The sequence below is a fragment of the Rhyacophila brunnea genome, unplaced genomic scaffold, assembly GCF_057557595.1.
Source record: "Rhyacophila brunnea isolate RB1 unplaced genomic scaffold, BYU_Rbru_1.0 scaffold_13, whole genome shotgun sequence".
Classification (NCBI taxonomy): domain Eukaryota; kingdom Metazoa; phylum Arthropoda; class Insecta; order Trichoptera; family Rhyacophilidae; genus Rhyacophila; species Rhyacophila brunnea.
Window position 1 is genome coordinate 5,809,177 of NW_028232785.1, and position 20,156 is coordinate 5,829,332.

Sequence of the window (20,156 nt, forward strand, 5' to 3'; positions counted from 1 at the left end):
TAAATACTCATGTTCTCAGTTCAGTCACATGAAATCGCACCACATCGCACATACTGTTGAAAACCCATTGAAATGTGAACAATGCCATTACCTCTGCGTTCGATTAACCGACATGAAAAGACATAATAGATGCCATTCTGAAGACAAGCCATTTAAATGTGATAAATGTAATTACTCATGCAAATATTCCTTCCACATGAAATCGCACAAAACGACTCATTCTGGCGAAAAGCCATTTAAATGCGATAAGTGTAACTACACATGTGCACGATCTGATAACCTGAAATCACATAAAAAGACTCATGCTGGTGACCTAAATATATTAATATGTTGAATCTTATTACTCACATATAACAATCTGGACTCAGAGCCTGAAATGAACTGGTGCGAAGTTTGGTCTAATTAATTATATCTTGGTCATGCTAGCATGGCTGAGGATCGTGATCACCTTTGAGCGACCAAGACTTTCTATCCCCCTCGATCTTCCGCTTCTCAGGGCAGAATGAATAATGCCTTTTCACTTGGTCGCTCCAGCACACCCACGCTCTTCCTCTGCATCGTCTTCCCTGGAGGCCGCCCAAAAATCACCAGTCTTTCCAGCTTATCCAGTCCGTGCTGGACAATGGTATGTCCAAAAAACTGCACGATGCGTCTTAGACATAGTATTGTCGAGAGACGTTCCTTTATCTGCAGTCTCTGGATAATTGACTGGTTCGTCCTGTGCTCTGTCCAAGAAACACAAAGCGTCAAAACCACATCTCGAAGGTACCAATTGCCTGCAAGGTACATGACTCGACACCATATAAAAATAGTTGTATAGAATATCTTTAATCATCCATTACATGTATATACATTTTTTTTGACCATGTCCGATCCAAATAGGATCATATGGGCTTCCACAGAGTAGAGGTTTGTATTAACAATTTTTTTTACGAGAAATGGATGTCAGCCACTTGCTCAACCTATTAGGTCCATACCCTGACTCACACACAAATTGAAAAACAATATTTGTACTTGCCAGAGCCAGGATTCGATATGTGATAGTCCAACTCTTAAATGCAGCAGAGTGGCGTAGCGGAAGCGTGCTGGGCCCGTAGTCCAACTCTTAAGTAAGCCACGCGGCCACCGTGGGTGTTATACATATACAAAATAATAACGTCCCCTGTTGCTAGGCAGGTCACAAATTGTACTGCTTATCAATGACAATCAAATATGAAAATGACTCAATACAACTGGTTCTTGTTGATAATTTTATTTTGTCAACTGTTTAGTCCTGTACAATATAACTGTTTTTAATTGTAAACATTTTAATTGTACGAATTTTTGACTCATTCATCACTATTCTCCAATAGGTAGCCAATGTGTTATGTGAAGATCAAATAATATTATGAATAATTTGGAGTTTCATTGCTAGCTTAGTCTATCTAGGTACATAATCTGTAGCCTTTGTAATAACATGTATATTATGTCTTTAAGATACTTTGTCTATTTTAATCTTAGAAATTAACTGTTAATGACCACATTAAACAATAATTGTCATAAAATAATATAATTATTGTAAGTATTGTAATGTTAAAATTGAAAATAAAGCCATTTTGGTCCACTAAATGTCCATGGATAAAGCGCCTTCTCTAATTATTATTATTTTGTAAACACGTACATTCTATCTTTGTGTAGTTTTGTATTGGTACCCTTCTTTCACAGATAGTGCCCAATACATTTTTCAAATGATTCCTATTTCGTGATATATTCCTGAAAATTTATGAAAGTAGTAGGTATAAGCATGGCCCCCACATCCTGAAGCTGGCCCCCAGGCCAGGATCTTTGGCGGTCTTCCTACATATCGCAGGGTTAAAGCCAGTGTGACGCTCTTCAGGAGCGTTTTCCAAATGGTGTTCCAGGTAAAATTACGGGTAGGTATTCAGTGTATTTTTTGCCATTTTTTGTATTCTTGAATACAGCCATTTAAATTATGAAGTAGTCGAATATCGATAAACAATAATTAATAATTGTATTATGTAATCACATAAAGTCCTTATACTCTTGAAGTAAAATAGCGGCGCGGGCGACTGTATTTACCATTAGAGCAAATTTGTGATGTGTGTTCATCACACTTATAAGGTAGACGCGACACGCAGGGCCCCCCAGGCTAGAGCCCTGTCAGCCTCCCCCTTGTGGGGACCATTGGTATAAGTCAAACAACTTGGTACAATGTTTTACTTAAAGGAAGAAATTGTTGTTCTTTTCCACACCTGCAAATCCTAACTGCCAAAAGTTGGTATGTCTCGAAGTCATGTTATGGAGTAACTGAAATTTGAAGTTTGACTTGCCCTCTAAAATCAGGCATAATGCTAACTTCTATTTGCACGTTGTAAGATATCCGATGACGTTAATTTTTTTTAAATATATATATATATATCATCAGCCGGGGTCAATCTACTGCTGGATGAAGGCCTCCCCAAGGTTCTTCGAACTCTCTCGGTCCTGTGTCATTCGCTGCCACGTATTTCCGCCAAACTTTACCAGCGGCTTTTAGGGCAACCCTGTGGCCGTTTCGTGCCACTGGATGACGGCATTTGTTCATGCGGCCGTCCTTTCGGCGAGCAATGTGCCCCGCCAATCTCCATTTCAGCTGTTTGGCAACGTATATTACATCGCATACTCCTGTCTGCTTCCTAACCCATTCGTTTCTCTTACGGTCCTTTCGCGTGATTCCCAACATACACCTCTCCATGCCTCACTGTGCGACTCTTAGCCTTTGGTCATCTCTCGTGTTGAAGGTCCACGTCTCGCAGCCATACGTGAGCACGAGGGGGGGGGGGGGGGCAAATGGTAGGCTAGGGTATCAATGAAAATAAATGCACTAATGCCAATAGGTACATTTCTATAAAGTGTTGAGACGTTACACTACAGATAGCCAACAAATCCTATCTCTAGCCTCTACGCGGCGTCCCCCGGGCAATGCAGATGTGGTGTGTCTTATGACAGTATAACCCATCTGTTGCTAATAGAAAAGGGTGAAAGGCGAAACTGGCGCCTTAAAACGAGAGACCCCTTGGTTACGGGAAGGAAAACCCAGACAGAAAACCACACACCAACCCGTTTGGACAGCGTGGTGTGACACATAATCCGTTGTTTACTCTAAATACCTTAATTATTGTTTTATCAACTTTTAGCAGCACTCCCTCGAATACAAGTTGCCTCATAAGACAAGTTTCCAGAATTTCTGGTAAAATGAAACCATACCAACTAATTTGTATTATTTATTTTTAAAGCCACCGAAAATTATTATATTGATGGTTAAAGATTGCATCGATATGATTCTATGAGATTAATACCTATAGATGAACATCAGCTACTATCTTAAGACCCCACATACTCAACGTAGGTCAAAATGGAGGTTTTATGGTATTTTCAGAGCATATCCCTGGTCATTCCTTAAACGTTGTAGATAATCTATTTATATATTTTTGAAGCCTTGATATCCTTTAGGTATATTTATTTTAAACATTTGATGACTGCATAAAGTATTTTTATTACATAAAATAGTATTCTTTTAAACATCTAGATCTAATGTTTTAGAATATAGTCATATTTCAGTAGGCACAACCATGTGCAGTGGTGTTAATTTTTTTAGGTATATTAATTTTTAAACGCATTTAAACGCATTAAAATTTATGTCGACATTATTATATTGAAATATTAACGATAAAAAATTATATTAATAGGTATTCTCTATGATGCCAAACTTTACAAGAATTAGGCATTGTATTATTTAAAAATGGGCACGATTAACAAATTTGAAGACAATTATATAAAAAATAAGGTAGCATTTTTTTGAAATACGCCATTTCTATTGGCATTAATTCCCAGAGGTTAAGGCAATACTTGAGTGAAACGGCAAATAATTTTCAACTTTAGGCGTGACGAAATTTTGATCTCGCTGGCAATCGGAGAGCGAACGTCGAGGTGTGAATACGTAAATTTGTTTCATGATGGCGACGGGGGTATTAATTCTTAAATCGCGTGAAGATGACTAAAAACGTTACCCATTTAGTTTAAAAAGAAAACATATCAATGAATATATTGTTATTGTTACTAATAGAACAATAAACAGAACATTAAATGGATGCATGTTGGATTTATATGTCAAATTATATTTCGTTCGGCATGCGTCATTTGCACCCGCGACCCGTAATCAGCGCATCGCCTAGCAACGATCTTTTTAGACCATGCCTCAACTGAGGTATAGCTTTAAGCTACAACATAGGCCGTAGCCATAAATCGACACACGATAAATGAAGTAAGGAGTAAGATCATGTTAACGCGCGAGTTTGAACATGTACCTAACCGAAAAAAATCGTTTTTTTTAACGGTACATGTTCAAAATACTCGCGTTAAACATGTTATCGTTTATTATTTTAATTCTTTTTATTATATCAATACAGAAATTAAAAAGTGCATCTCTTCCGGCCTCGTTTCCGTGGTTTCTGGAAGGTCTCAAAATTCCGCATCTGCCATCTGTAATAATCGGTGTATGGACATAACTTTAGATCCAAACTAGATTTCTACGACAAGTATTTATTTATAAGGTTTGAAAGTTACCTATTTAGGGTAACTTTTTACAATTTAAGATTGATCTGTCGGGCTTAATTGACAGATCTAAAGAACAATTTCTATTTGTAAATTAGCAAAATAATCATGTCCTTGGACTTACATTGTTAGAATTTCTATTTCCGAAATTCCTTCATCTATATTTTATAAAAGTGAGTACTTAAAATTTTTACACTTCTTATTACAATTAAGAACATTAATTTATTATTTAAATTAAGTGTGTGCAATCAATACTTACAAAACGTAATCATTAGATTTTAATTACGACATTATCTGATATCATAATTTATTTATTTAAGATATTTCATATTAGTCGCCGGAAAAATAGATCGCAACCCAAATTACGTAAAATTAAATTTGATTTTATATAATTTAAAATTGGATTATTTATGAATGGACATTTGTTTACAATGTTTAACAATTGATATTACATAAGTCGTTTACAATTTATTATCTATTTTTAACCTTAATTCTATACATTTTAGTTATTCACATTTTATCCTATAAGACCGTTCGGTCTTCCTGAAAGAAAATTCATCCATAGTTCACTCTGAGTGGCTAAGTCGCTCAGACTGTACTATGAGACTCATTACATAATTGTTATAGCTTTGTTTAGAGGTAGGCCGCGTAATTTCAAACAAAAATCGACATTTATGGTCGGACCGAAAAGTTGTGACGTCACAAATTTATCGCAAGAAATGTCAGCTGAAGGCGTACATTTTGTGGCCGTGTCATCAACTTACAAGATGGTGTCGTTTACGTACAGGCAGAAGTCACTAACTCCAGTTTTGACGAAATTGAGATTTTAATGTCATTATATAGAAAAGTAATGCTGCTTGATTGGCAGATGTCACGATTTAAGATTATTGAACATAAAAAAAGTTATAAATAACTCAAAAAATAAAGATTTTACAACAATTTAAAGTAGAACAAACACACAAAACATTGATTATCTCAGAGCTGTGTATTTGGAGTTAGTGACTTCTGCCTGTACGCCTTTTTTGCTTGAATGACATTATCGTTAACTATATATGTTACATAATATGTTAATAATAATGACATCTATATGATTTTGACCAGAGTAAATACAAATACCTAATTTTATGTTTTTTTAATTCACTACATTGAATATATCTTCATTGTAAATCACACGTGTTACATATTAAAATTATATTAATCACAATTAAATCAAATAAACAGATATCAAAAGTATTCATACATATTTCACTGCTCACCCTACAAACAAATCTTGCATAACTGTATTAACAGTTATTTTATTATTGCCTATTGTTGTTTTTATATAACTTAACCTAAACGATAATTAAAAATCATTTAACACAGAGACTTATGGCTCGTACAAATAACAATCACATCACGTGAATGCACGTGAAGTCACGGTAAGATTGAACCAGTGGCAAAAAGAGTATAATGGAGTGTTTTTGGAAGGTATTTAAAATATTGACAGATTGATATTAAATTAAAATCGAATAGTGTCAGTAAAGTCAGAACCATCTATGTCATCTACCAAAAATGGACCAGAACTACAACTAAAGTCACCTCAGGATCTAGGACGATTCGGCGCCAAGATAACGAATGAAGTTCAACAATAAATTATTATATTTATATTTAATACCTACGTGGGGAGAATTTAACTATGCTCGGAAAAATCATTTATTTGTGCATATTACTGTCATACAAGCATGATAATTGTCAATCGGTAATAAAAAAACATTATGTTGAGAGCAAAATTAATTAAAAAATCCAAGTAGTAGATGTTCAATTCTATCACTACACAAAATTGTATTTTTTACCAGAATTTAGCATTTTGTGTTTTTTACATTTCCAGAAGGTGTATAAAGCGTCAATTACATTGAGCTTCTTTACGAGCTGTTTGTTGGCGAATTTAAAAGCAGGCGATTCAGCTACTGCGATTTGATTTTTACACACAAAACTTTCCATTCGCTGAGAAGCCCCAAGCCAGCGACTATTTTGACAGAACGTAGTTCGTTTTTTTACCGGGAGGTTGCTACTGCGCTCTACTGCGCATACGCAGAAGGCCCATACGCCGGCGTGTAGCGTGTAAAGTTGACCGGCTTTCAACTTTTCTCGTTAGAGCAGTGGTCTCCAACCTTTATGTTACTACGCCTCCCTTTAAAAATAATCTAATCTTGGCGCCTCCCCCCCTTTATTTCATTAAATAATACAGACACTTTTTTAACCCACAAGTTTTTACTACTTACTTATATCAAATTCATTTTTTAATTATTTTTTTTTTCATGCGACGAATGAGCTTGTTTATTACCACAATCAATTTTAATAGAAGTCAACCAAATTCATCATCGTTCATTGACAAAAATTGATGGATTCTATCATGAGCTCCATATAGTGAATAGGGCCCACAGGCCAGGATCTTTCACCCATATATTAAAAATATTTAATAGTCCTGAAACAAAGCAGCGCCGCAGGCGACTTTTTTACTATTAATAAAATTATATGAAAAATGCATTAGCAAACTAACCAAGAACTCAGGAAATAGATTTTTGTTTGCTTCAATATATCTGGCGTAGAAATCATTTAAAAGTGGAGACATGTATTATTGTTATATTATATTAAAGAAATCACGTCAAAAACAATTTAAAAAAAAAATATCACACCCTGCCTACACGCTTCAGTTGACACTTTAGCTACGAGTGACATTTAAATTTGAGGTTATTGTTTTCATGCAACCAGCGGTCGTTTTGTGCATTACCGAAACAGAGCGTTTGCAAAAGCGCCATTTTTAAATTTCTCCGCTCCAAATATTTTTTTAATAGGATTTAAATATATGTATTATATATTAAAATAAACATTCATGCACTGAATTTTCACTGTTACGTTAAGATATGAACTTTTATTTATTTGTAGATATTATGGTATAAAAAATAATGTATTCAAAAATTTTGGCGCCTCCCCTGGCAATAGATCGCGCCTCCCCTGGGAGGCGCGCCTCCCAGGTTGGAAACCGCTGCGTTAGAGTGTTTACAACCTGCTTGTTAGCTTATTCGATGATTACACTGGGTGACTTTACAGGCAGATTGTACATTCGCCAACAAACAGCTCGTAAAAAAGCTCAATGTAATTGGCGCTTAAGAGATATAAGCTATTTTGCCAGTATTTTTTTAAACTATACCTATATTTAAAAATAGTATAGGTACAAGGTAAACCTCATTCTTTACATTTCATTGAATTTTCTTCATAATGAGTTATTTTTTGTCTTGTTGTCTTACGAAACTGTGTACGCGAGTAGTAAGTTACATTACAAAAAGATAATATACACAAATAAATTCGTATAAAACATTTAAGCGGCTTTACAATACCGTGAGTCTTTTTATGTCTTTTCATTTTACATGACACACGTAACGCAAATTTGTACACAAATAACTTCATTCATCACATTGAGAAGGCTTTTTACCCGAATGGGTCATTTTGTAATATTTCAGAATGAATGATTTTATGTAATTTCATATTGCCAGATCGTGCATATGAAAATGTACATTCGTCACGTTTATCCGGATTTTCACCTGTATGAGTCAATTTGGGTGATTACATATTACCAGATGTAATACATGAGTTATGACATTCGTCACATTTTTTTGTTTTTTTTGTCAGAATGAATCATTTTGTGCCGTTTTATCCTACTAGATGTGTTACATGAGTAGTCACACTGGTCACACTTAAATGGCTTTTCACCAGAATGGGTCATTTTGTGATATTTCATGTGACTAGAAGTTATACATGAAAAATTACATAAATCACATTTAAAATACTTTTCACCAGAATGAGTCATTTTATGTGATTTCATATTATTAGTCATTCGACATGAGAAGTCACATTCATTACATTTAAGTGGCTTTTCACCAGAATGAATCATTTTATGTAATTTCATACTGTCAGATCGTGCACATGAAAATTTACATTGATCACATTTATACGGTTTTTCACCAGAATGAGTCAATTTATGTGTTTTCATATTACTAAATGTAATACATGAGTAATTACATTCGGCACATTTAAACGGCTTTTCGATACAATGAATCATTTTGTGCCTTTTCATCCTACTAAACGTTGTACATGAGTAGTTACATTGGTCACACTTAAATAGAATTTCAACTGAATGAATCATTTTGGGTCGTTTTATGGAATCGGATCGAACGCCAAAGCCATTACATATGGAAGGTTTTTTTACCGTTGATTGTTTATGAATCTCTTTGTGAAGCTTCAATAGATATAACGATGCAAAAAATTCAAAACAAATGGAGCATACAAAATTTTTGTCATAAAACAATTTTTTTTCTAATTTAATAACAGCTACAAATAATTCATTATCTGTAACGTTATTTGATAAGCGTTGATAACGGTTAGAGGTGTAACTGATGGATTCTATATTAGTATTTTTTTCATATACCCCGATTTCATTTTTAATGTCTTGTTTAACAATCTGTATTTTATTTGATGGCTCTTGTACTTCAGATATAACACGTGATGGTCCAGGACACGCAAAGGTAATAAATGCTGAGGTTGCAGGAATCAACTAAAATTTTTGAGAAATTACATGTTAGTTGAAGGAAATAATATTATAATAATATAATCATCTATTATGGTAAGATCTCTTGGATATTGCATTCAATTATTATTTAAACGCCGTTTACTTGATTTCTAAAGGGTTTTATCTTGATTTCTGAAGTCTCGAAATAACTTCTATTTTAATTATTGAGCAAAGTTTAAGATTTTTTTTTTTTACATAATCATAGAAATATATTTTTTTATCTTGTTTACTAAACATTTATGTTGGTTTCTCAACGTTTAAATCCGCGTTGTGACAATAGTCTATCACAGGGATGGCGAACCTTTTTACAAACGCGTGCCACATTTTCTCAAATTATATTTTTCGATTGTCTGACGTGCCAAGCAGTTTTTCGGGTGCGAAAAAAAAGTTTTCTAAAAAAATAGTTTTTAAGAATTCCAATAAAAAGTTTAAAAATTACAATTGAGTTCTTGATATTCTATGTTTAACCGTATCTCTAACCGAAGGGATATCTTTTCTTCTTTGAATATTTCTGTCTTGTTTTCAAAATTCTCAAAGAGATCATGGAAACATTTCAACCACTCTTCTAATATTATATTCTCCATCACTGAATGGTTTTCCATTTTTAGAGATTATATTTGAGTCAAAATAACAAGCAGTTATCAAATTTCAATGACTGCCGATAATTAATTGCATAAGGTTTTTTGATTGAAAATTTTTGCCCGATCATAATTACCGACCTATGCAATTGTATATTTACATTAATCGTAATGATTATCATGAAAAGGACATACCTGCTATTTTTTATACAATACGATTTTCCATTTATGCATGAATAGAATAGAAACATAATATGAAAAATCGAAGAAAATACACATGCCTATGTCGTCATTATTTTAAAAATATATAATATATAGTAGTAATTTATCTTCTCTTCAAAATGAAACTTTCGCGTGCCATGCAAAATCATCTCGCGTGCCATATGTTTGCCATCCCTGGTCTATCACGTCTTTTTGATGACTTTATTTTCGTGTATATCGTAAATATGTATATAATATGTAATAAGTCTAAACACATAAATTCTCAGGGCAGCTATTTGTAAGTTTGGCTTTATGTGTTAGATTAGATCATATTTGTGAATGTTTTTTGATTTTAACACAATTTTTTACAACGTTTTTATTAGGTCGTATTCTTATTTGTCCGGTGGTTGTTTATCTAGTACAAATCTTGCAATCGATTTCTAACTAACTTCCCGACTAGCTAAACATTTGAAACTTTTAGAACATATCATAACACGATACCAATGCGTTTTTTTAATACTTTTAGCCATCTTTAAGTAGAATTGAATTAATTTTCAGTTAATTCTGCTTTGTATGTAAAGTTATTTCGGAAGATATCCGTTAAAAGTTAAACACTATTATTGGTTGCTAAGGGTCTGGGGTCCTAGCAACTAAATTATTAATATATACATGCGTTACTATGGAAATCAATATGACATTTCAGTATTCTATATTTATTCAGTATGTATTTCTATCAAGTACAATTTTTTTTGATCGTTTAAGCTCGTCAAATCAAGTTTATATGATTCAACAGAAAACTTAAAAACGTTGTGTAAAAAAAGTTCTTTTTGTCTTGTAATTATGTAGGTACATTCTCAACAAACTAAAAATTAAAAATATTTTCGATTTACCATAGAAAACTACCCTTAGGTACAAATAGCTTCTCTGGAAATTTATGTTTTTAGACCTATCGACAAATTCAAGCCATCACGGATTTAATTACAATAAAGCCATACTGTATCAACCTACAAAGTATTTCTATCGCGAATTGACAGTTGACTCGGTATTAAAGAAAAATAAGAGTAATTCGCATCCGGGGAATAATAGTGGCACAAGTCAAAATTTGTCATTTTTGAGTTAAGTATGCAGAAATGTTCCACGATATCATTTCTATCCGCACAAATTGCGGCATTATTCTAAAAATATAATACTAGACTTAAAGGCATTTTTTTCATTATCATATTATAACATATACTTGAAATCATTGTGCCATTGTTTTAGCGGATAACATTCAAAATGAGATGACTCAAGTGTGCCAACTTCACGCTACTATAAAGTAAATTTAAAAAAAAAAAGTGATTTAACACACCAAACTAAAATATTCAAACTGCTCTCATGCAAAAACAACATTTCGAGTTGTGCCACTATTATTCCCCGTGTGCGAATAATTATTGTCTTCCATGGAAGAGTAATAGGAGAATAAAAAATGGCCGTGTGTTATGCAGTAGGTATTAAAACCTGTTGTGTAGGTACCTGATTTAATGGCCTGTACTCCGAATAAGAGCAACTTGGTTGAGGATCTGCATGATTGGAGGGGGACATTGTGTCTTCAATAAACTCTACCTTGACATCATATTCAGTTTTAACAGTGGTCATGTTTTGTAGAGGGTTCTGAAAATACAAAACAAAATGATATAACCACAGAACAGGTTAATAAATAGGATTCCGATAGGCTATACCCCGATACACTTCATTTTGACGCAAGATTTTGAATGTAAGAGTGTCTGGCGAAAATTAACAACACATTATAGACGTGCAATAGCGTGTGTTCAAATACACCAATATTGAATAAGTGTCAGTGCATGAACCAAAAACAGTTATTAAAACGAAATACAAGCGTGTTCTTGACACGTGTTTAAGATTATCCCATACTCTTCTACACTCAAGATCGGTTGCTTGTTACTCCACACCTCTTAGGTACCTAATTCAGTTACCATTATTTGTTTGTTTCCTGAATTTAACATAAATAATTTGAAAACGTCTCTTGCTTAACCCACTAGATAAATTTTTTTTAGAACAAAATGCGACATATGACGGGACTCGAACCTGTAACCTCTGGATTCCCGCCAGTGTCTTTTCAAAATAAATGAAGGAAGGGTATCCTACTTAATTACGACAAAATGCTTATTAAATTACGATAATAATGGTAGCCATCGGTTTTTGTATATTAAATCAATGTATTATCAATTATATTATATAATATATAAAAGAAAATGGTTTTGTGAGAATGCTTAATATAGGCTTCATTTTGTGAATATTCATTGCGGTTGCATTCTCTTCGCACTGCAGCGCCGATCCAATGGTTGAAACAGCATTCAATATTATGCATACGCCCTAAGAGGCGAACTCATGGAGAGCTGGAGCACACCAGAGCGCAACTCCAGATTGCGAAAACCTTAAAATGAGTCTGCGCGGTGTAGTTCGTTTTTTTTCCGGCAGGTTCGCCACTATCGTTATACTGCGCAGACGCAGATATCCAACAAATCCTAACTGTCGTGTGAAAATTCAGAAGTTTCCGAACTTTTTGGATTCATATGCATGCAATTTTTCAACTTGCAAGATAACACAATATGTTTACACGTGCATTTTGTTGTCACAGCCGCGATAATACTTACTGTAAGCAGTAAATCAATGCAAGTGTAAACGGAGTATAAGTACCATAATAATATAAATGACGATAAAGTCAAATAGTCAGCAAATCGTTTTGATTCGCGCAACCGAACGTGAAAATGTGAAAAACTCAAAAACTATCCTTTTTATAAGCGTATTTCTGCCTAGGTACATACAATATTAGGTACAAAAATCAATGTTGTCAGTTAACTAATTGTATTATTATAATAACTGTATAAGATCGCCTTGATGGTGGCCGACGTCCGCTAGGGGATGGCACAATAAGAAGAAGAATAACTGTATCTAGTACAATATTAATTATTAATAGTAAGGGAGATTTTAACACTATTAACACAGCTTCGAATGATAGGACCAAACCCTAGATTCTTCTGGATAAGAAGTCACACAGTGATAGCCTGAAACGAGGAAGCTAATATATACGCTAAACAAGCCACAGCAGATAAAAGACCTTCAACCGACACACACTTCCCTCTAAGTTACGCAAAACAAAAACTAAACGAAGACACAATAGAGCTATGGAACCACAGATACACAACATCCACCACAGGATCAATAACGCAGAAATTTATTCTAAACAAAAACTCTGCCATCACTCTTGCCAGGAACATTAAAATATCACATGAACTCACACAGTACTAACAGGCCACGGAGCGATGCTAGGTTATCTAAATAGATTTAAATTTAGGGATGATTACTGTTGTCCATGTGACGGCAACACATCTCAAACAGTGTGGCATGACATCAACGACTGCCCTATACTAGAAAGGGAGCGATGCACTCTAAGGACTCGATGTAGACAGCATAATCATGAAATTGACCTCCAAAAGCCTCACGAAGTACTAAGCAATAGAACAACACAATAACACTACACAACATATTTAATCCTGGCCATAAAGATAATTAAATATATAAATGGATGAACCTAATTAGCCTCACATCAATGCGACTAACTCACCTAACCACCTTGTACGAAAAAGCAAGGGCACGGTTATTAATATTAACAAAAAATATATATTAATTATCAAATTGTTTAATAGTTAGAATAGTCACCCACGTGAACTCTAAGTCCATATGATATTTTTATCACTTTCAATCGAGGATATCTACAAGAATTCACTCACCGACTTAATACGCATACGATAGCTTATTTTATATTTAAAAAAAACTAACCTCAAACTTGCAACTTGCATCATCTGTGATCTCTTGCTTTATATTACAATAGGTTTCCGGAGATTTTGGATTCTTCACTGGCACATACTCAAACCAATGCTGCCCTTCTGCATCAGATTCAGTTTGTTCGCGTTTCACGTCCATTTTGAGCAGGTATTTAAATCAAATATGTGCAAGGAATTACAACGAAACAAATAATATGTGGCAGCCGTGACATTACCCAATTTACCATAGATAATATTCATAGATATAATTATTCATGTTATAGAGGTCAATATTATAAATTTAAAAGATAGGGTTGATCTAAATTGAATTAAAAAATATTTCGATAAACCAAATAATTGCGCACTGATTAAAAAAATTATTGTGGTGCATTTAGCTCGTTTAAAATATTTGATACAATTTATTTATTTTCACAATAACACATTATTCTGTTAAAGTGTTGTTTATTAAATTATCAAGCATCTACGGTCACGGCTGTCAGTTTGTTGCTTTGGCTACTTTTATAATAATATTATTACATGACATATTTTTGTTTTTAGTTAATAAAATGAATGTAAAACGTGAACCAGGTGAATCCGAATCTGAAGACAGGCAGTATTTGCTTAATGTGCCAATTTTGGATACAAACAACACAAACACCAACACTTTATAAGCAAAATAATTCCGAACAAGTAAATGTTATAGGTACACATAGGTAGGTACGTCATGTTTGCAGATCAGTTGTCTGCAGTCGCATAAATTACGCCATCACAGAAACAAATAAATACTTACTTAAGTACTTATACAACAATATAATATTATTATCATACATTTTTTAAGCGTGTGAAATTATTGCAGTTTTCATTGATAAGAAATTAGATAAATATACGAAGCAATAAAATTGTTTTTAATTTTATACTTTTGCCAATATAGGTAATGTGTAACGTCACAGACCCCCGCAATGTCTCTCTCAACAATCAAAAATGCACGACCTGAAGAGAATAAAATTCATACACCAGTTTCTTTTTCGTAGGTAGTAGGAATATGTAGATACTTAGCTATGTTTAATATTAGGTAAATTGCGTGTGTTTTCGATTTGGTTTTACTTTATATTATACTTAGATTATCATAAACAAAGTTACCTGTCTTATATTTTTCCTTTCATTTCCATCTTTGCATCTGAGGTTTTCCTACTTTGTTCGACTAAAGGTCAGTATTGCGTTTTAAAATATATTATGTTAGATATATGTATTAAGAGGTGCCATTGAGACATTTTATTGCAGTAGGTACCTAGTATATATTTTATTTTGCAATAAAATACACGGAAATCTTCCACTATTTTCGAAGAGCCAATCGTGCTCCGGTAACGATAGGTACAAAATATTATAAAGTCAAGGATAGGCGTAGGTATTCCTTGGTTATGAGGAAAGCCTGGAATTGTCTTGTTGGGTTCTTCTTGGGCGACATATTGACAACGGATATTTGTAGAGAGCGGTGTGATTTTATATTCCAGAATTATGTGTTATTAATAATTGGAAGTAACGATCAAAGTAAGTATATTTCTTCTGTGTATAATAATATCATAATACACTAGGACGTTTGTCAATGTGACAGTCGATTCTAAACGACAATAACCAATAACTTATTTATACTCTTCAGTCATTATATAATACCAAACTCTGCTTGCAAGTACGTTATCAATAAATAGTATGGCAGTGGACCACTCGTTGTTCAGCAAAAAGTTATGCTCAGGCTTTATTAATCTAAAGATGGCGGTGCTCTGACCGCAAACACAAATTAAAAAATAATATATTACCAGACCCGGGATTCGAACATGGAACTCACGACATAAGACCCTAGACCAGTCCTAGGTCGTGGGCGAATGAATTATACCTATTTAAAAAATTGTGATGCTATGCCGATATTTGAAATTGCCTTCATGCAAAATAATTCATATTATTTCGCTACGGAAACACTAAAATGTATAATAAACCTAATCTCACAAAACATTTTTTAAGATAAGTATCATCACAAAATTACTTTGTTATTTTACTTGATATTATAATGTTATGATTGGTTACGCTTTTTATAAATCAATCAATCAATCAAATTTATTTATTTTACATATAATGAACATAACAAACTATAAATTCAAAGCGTTCATGACATTAAATAAAATAATTTTTAAAAATAAAAACAGAATAAGTAATAAAATAAGAAAATAAATAAAATAAGTAACAAATTAAAAGTAGATGGAAGCACACAGAGTGAACTTTGATAGACCCTATCTTAAAAACTTATAAAACAACGTCCACTAAATTCACCTCACGTAAGTGGAATATATCAATATCCGAAGCGATTTCATTAAACATGGTGGGGGGAATTATATTGAGGATGCCAGGCACAGACTTTTAATGATGATGAGGCTGGCTCCGTGGTCTGGTTCTCACTCACTCACACTACCACTCTCGCGAAATAACTGTTTAGTGAATCACCCTGTCACGGCGATTGACGGCCGAAACTTGCTAACGTAAATGACGTATTTATGTTTTACAGGTTACATATGTCAAAGTTCACCCGGTTGAAGAATGACAGCCTGTTAATAGTAGGCCTGGCAAGGATATTGATGGTGCCAGGTGGGTGAGACATTTATGTTATATCAGGGCCGCCATAATTGGCCTAACCAGTAATACATTTTAAGATGTAAAAATGGCATGATGATGTAAGGTGTGCAGATTAAGAGCGGGCTCAAGAGAAGGAGATTGAAATATAATCTAGTATAAAGAGGACATCGGCGTCGTTAGGACGTTAATTTAAATCGATATTTTTGCAAAAATCACTTATCATCGGAGATTTTATTTAAAAAAAAAAAAAAAAAAATTATTGTTATTGGTATTGTCGGCCGTCTTACAAATTATTATTTGATAAACACATGCAAGTGTCCGCCGATCAGAAAACTGGGCTGTCAAAATAATACTTGAATTAATATTTTTAAAATGTTAATTTCATCATAGTTTTTAATCAAACCCGTACAAGATCATTCTGATAACTTGGGTGGATATCGTAGCAAACATACTATTGATATATCTACGGGTATTTTATTATTATTACCTAATTCAAATTGAGCATATGTTGATACTCAAATACTATTATAGTATGTTTATGATTTCGAGAAAATAATACGATGGTATATAATCCATATCAATTATTTGAAAACATTACATTTGCATGTAGGTACAGTACAATATAGTGAAAAGGTCAGATACCTGTTTAATTTGCCAGATAACATCATAATTTGTATATACTTACCTAAATGAAGAATGACATTCATGAGTGAGCACGGCTCAAAGCTTGGAAATGAGTTTTTTTTTCGATTTGAAAATATTTTAATTGTGTATTATTTTATTACAGATTCATAATACATTATATAACTTTACTAATAGAACATAACGTTTTTTTTTCTATGAATAAAAAAGACTGGAAGGAACATATGAGCACCTTATTATCAAAAGATACCTAACGACCATTTTCGAGTTTTTTCAAATTTTGATGCCAAACTGTTCTCTATGGCAATACCTATAGAATAAATATTCATTCGCTTGCGTAACTGCTTTAAATACAGAGATAATTCATGTTGAAAATCATGTTCAGTATCAAATCGTGCTCAAATCCTTAATGGTTTAGTTTCAAAATAGACTCATATCTATACAACCAATGACATCAGAGATAAAAACCGCCATTTTGATTTTTCGTCCAATTAAAACCCGGCAGGTGACGTGTTATTATCTACTTCTTTATTCATTAATTTTATCTTTTCTTATATTTTGCAATAATTAAGCCCACAGCAGTTTTTTCGCTTTTGCCAACAATTGTGTTCGTGGAGTTAAGCAGGTTTTGATAATATACGCCTCATATTGTGTCACGGCAATCAAGAAAGACCGGAAAATATGGCCAACAATGCATGATACACAAACATAAAATACACAAAATTACCTATTTAAGTTTACCGCACACGTGCAGACCACGCGATATTTGTTTATGCAAAGTCGTCGCTTTCCAAAATGGCGAATTTGGTTGCCAGTTTTTATTGCGATGAATCAGTATGTTCCTTCCTGTCTTTTTTATTCGTAGGTTTGTTTACTATGTACACCAAGAAATTTCCATTTATAAAATCGAAAATGAGTTTTGGAATATAATGCAACTAAAACTGGAAAAATTCTATCGTGGGTATTTACTTCTTGAATTAGTTGACCCCAGAAACAACAGGTTCATTCCACTACGTGAACCACAGTGGATATTATGCTGGGTCCACATTGGCAACATGTCGCCGGCAACCTCGTTAAATTTTACGATAAGTATGATAATTGTCGTAAAATTTATCTAGTAATTATCGTAGTTGCCAGTGTGGACCCGGCATTAGATGCTCAAAACTTAAATAAAATATATTATAAATAAAATTTAAAAAGTACAAAATAATTAATTGCGTCGACAGCCCTGGCGTCATTTTTTATTCGCCCGCCAGTCGGATGGACTAATAAAAAAATAATGTGTGTAGTGACTGAATGTTAATAATTATTTTTAGGCACTCATGATATAAATTATTTCGCCCATTGGCTTTACATACAATAATGGTACTACCTACCACTTGTTTCACTAGTATAAAAGTGAAGTTGGGCAGGCAATAAAAAGTCACTTTCTTTTTATAATAGGCAGACACTAAATTCTACGTTTTAAAATATATTCATTAGAATTAATAAATACCTATTATTTTTAATACGTAGGTCCTAAACATTACAAATAAACACTATTCATTAGTAATGTTTTTTTGGATAGCACATGAAATAAAAATGTAGGTAGATTTGTATTTCAACATCCTTCGTATGTTTAGTTCTCGGACAATTTCAGGTTAAAAAGTTATTAATATATTATTAAGTTTATATCGTGGCTAACACATAATCAAAAAAGTTATCATATCCATCATATCAGTTGCAATACTTCCCACCAAAGAACTGATAAACATATTGAATTTAGTAACAATTATTAGAAAGTACTATTTTTTGGTCACCACATAGCTTCACTTGGAGGGAGTTTATTGAGACAAACATTGGCGGCAACCTTTTTATATTAACTAGTAGACCAGTTATTAATGACCACATGTAAAAAAAATCATATTTTCAATTCTCAAGGCCGATTCTGTAGAGAGTCCCCTTAAAACAGTAAACAAAATATTCCCACTATTTAATATTACATTTGTTTGAAAAAGCATAAAAGAAAAGATGCAAAGGAATATAAAATAAATGTCAACTTGTGCCACAAAATATTTTTTTATATTTACTAATGCTAAATTGAAATTTTATTTATTTTTACATAAGTAACCTAGGTCTGAGACTGCGTATGGTACGTTGTTATGTGCTCTCAATTCTTTTCTATGGTATGGAAGTATGGACGCTTAACCACGAGATGTCACGGAGACTTGAAGCTTTCGAGATGTGGCTGTATAGACGCATCCTCAAAATTCCTTAGACTGACCGGGTGACAAATTTTGAAGTTCTCAATCGAATGGGGAAGGACCGAGAAGTTCTACGTAGTATCAAAACCAGGAAACTACAATACCTCGGCCACATTATGAGAGGTCAAAAATACAGCATTCCCCAACTTGTCATTCAAGGAAAGATCAATGGGAAGCGTAGCAGAGGACGGCGCCGCATTTTATGGCTTAAGAACCTCCGTGATTGGTACGAGTGCAGCTCCACCGAACTGTTCCGGGTAGCAGACGACAAAGATAAGATCGCCTTGATGGTGGCCGACCTCCGCTAGGGGATGGCACAATGAGAAGAAGAAGTGAACATTACAAATTATGGTACTGTTCGGTTATACGGAATACAGCGGAAAACACATCATGATATTTAGAAACCAATCAATTATTAAAACATTATTATATAAAAGTTATTAAACAGTAGAAAAGTAAACATATAAATTAGATACAAGGAAGTACACCGAATTAGCAAAGCAGACCCTATTTTAAGAATTTATAAAGCAATGCCTAAATGTACTAATCCTCATGGTTGAACAGAGTTATGGCCCTCCCAATAGGTATTACCAAGAGCAGGTTAGTTCTGCATGTTGGAAGAATAAGCAACTGATGGCTGTGACGTCCCTCCCGAGGGGTAAGCAGATTGAGCGTTGCTTGGGGGTAGCAGTTACTTGAAGGGCGGAATCATTTGGTATATTTAGAAATAACTACCTAAACTGAGTACCTACCTTCTTAATAGCGAAAATATCCTTCCTTTCAAAAATTCAGCTCACTGGTTGGAAACAAAATGTGTTAGGTAATTAGCATAAAAGGTTTAAATGAC

The 20,156-nt window shown here is 33.6% G+C and overlaps 1 protein-coding gene and 1 long non-coding RNA gene across 2 annotated transcripts in view; one reads left to right on the plus strand and one right to left on the minus strand.

The window, feature by feature from the left end:
- Positions 1 to 20,156, plus strand: part of LOC147076245 (RNA polymerase-associated protein CTR9 homolog) — a 578,712-nt gene that overhangs the window by 200,368 nt on the left and 358,188 nt on the right. The gene's annotated exons all lie outside the window — the stretch shown is intronic.
- On the minus strand, positions 8,258 to 14,050 carry LOC147076253 (uncharacterized). The gene is made up of 3 exons (XR_015069613.1): positions 13,819 to 14,050; positions 11,491 to 11,628; positions 8,258 to 9,184 (listed from the first exon to the last, which is right to left on the minus strand). It is a non-coding gene; the product is annotated as an uncharacterized LOC147076253 (long non-coding RNA).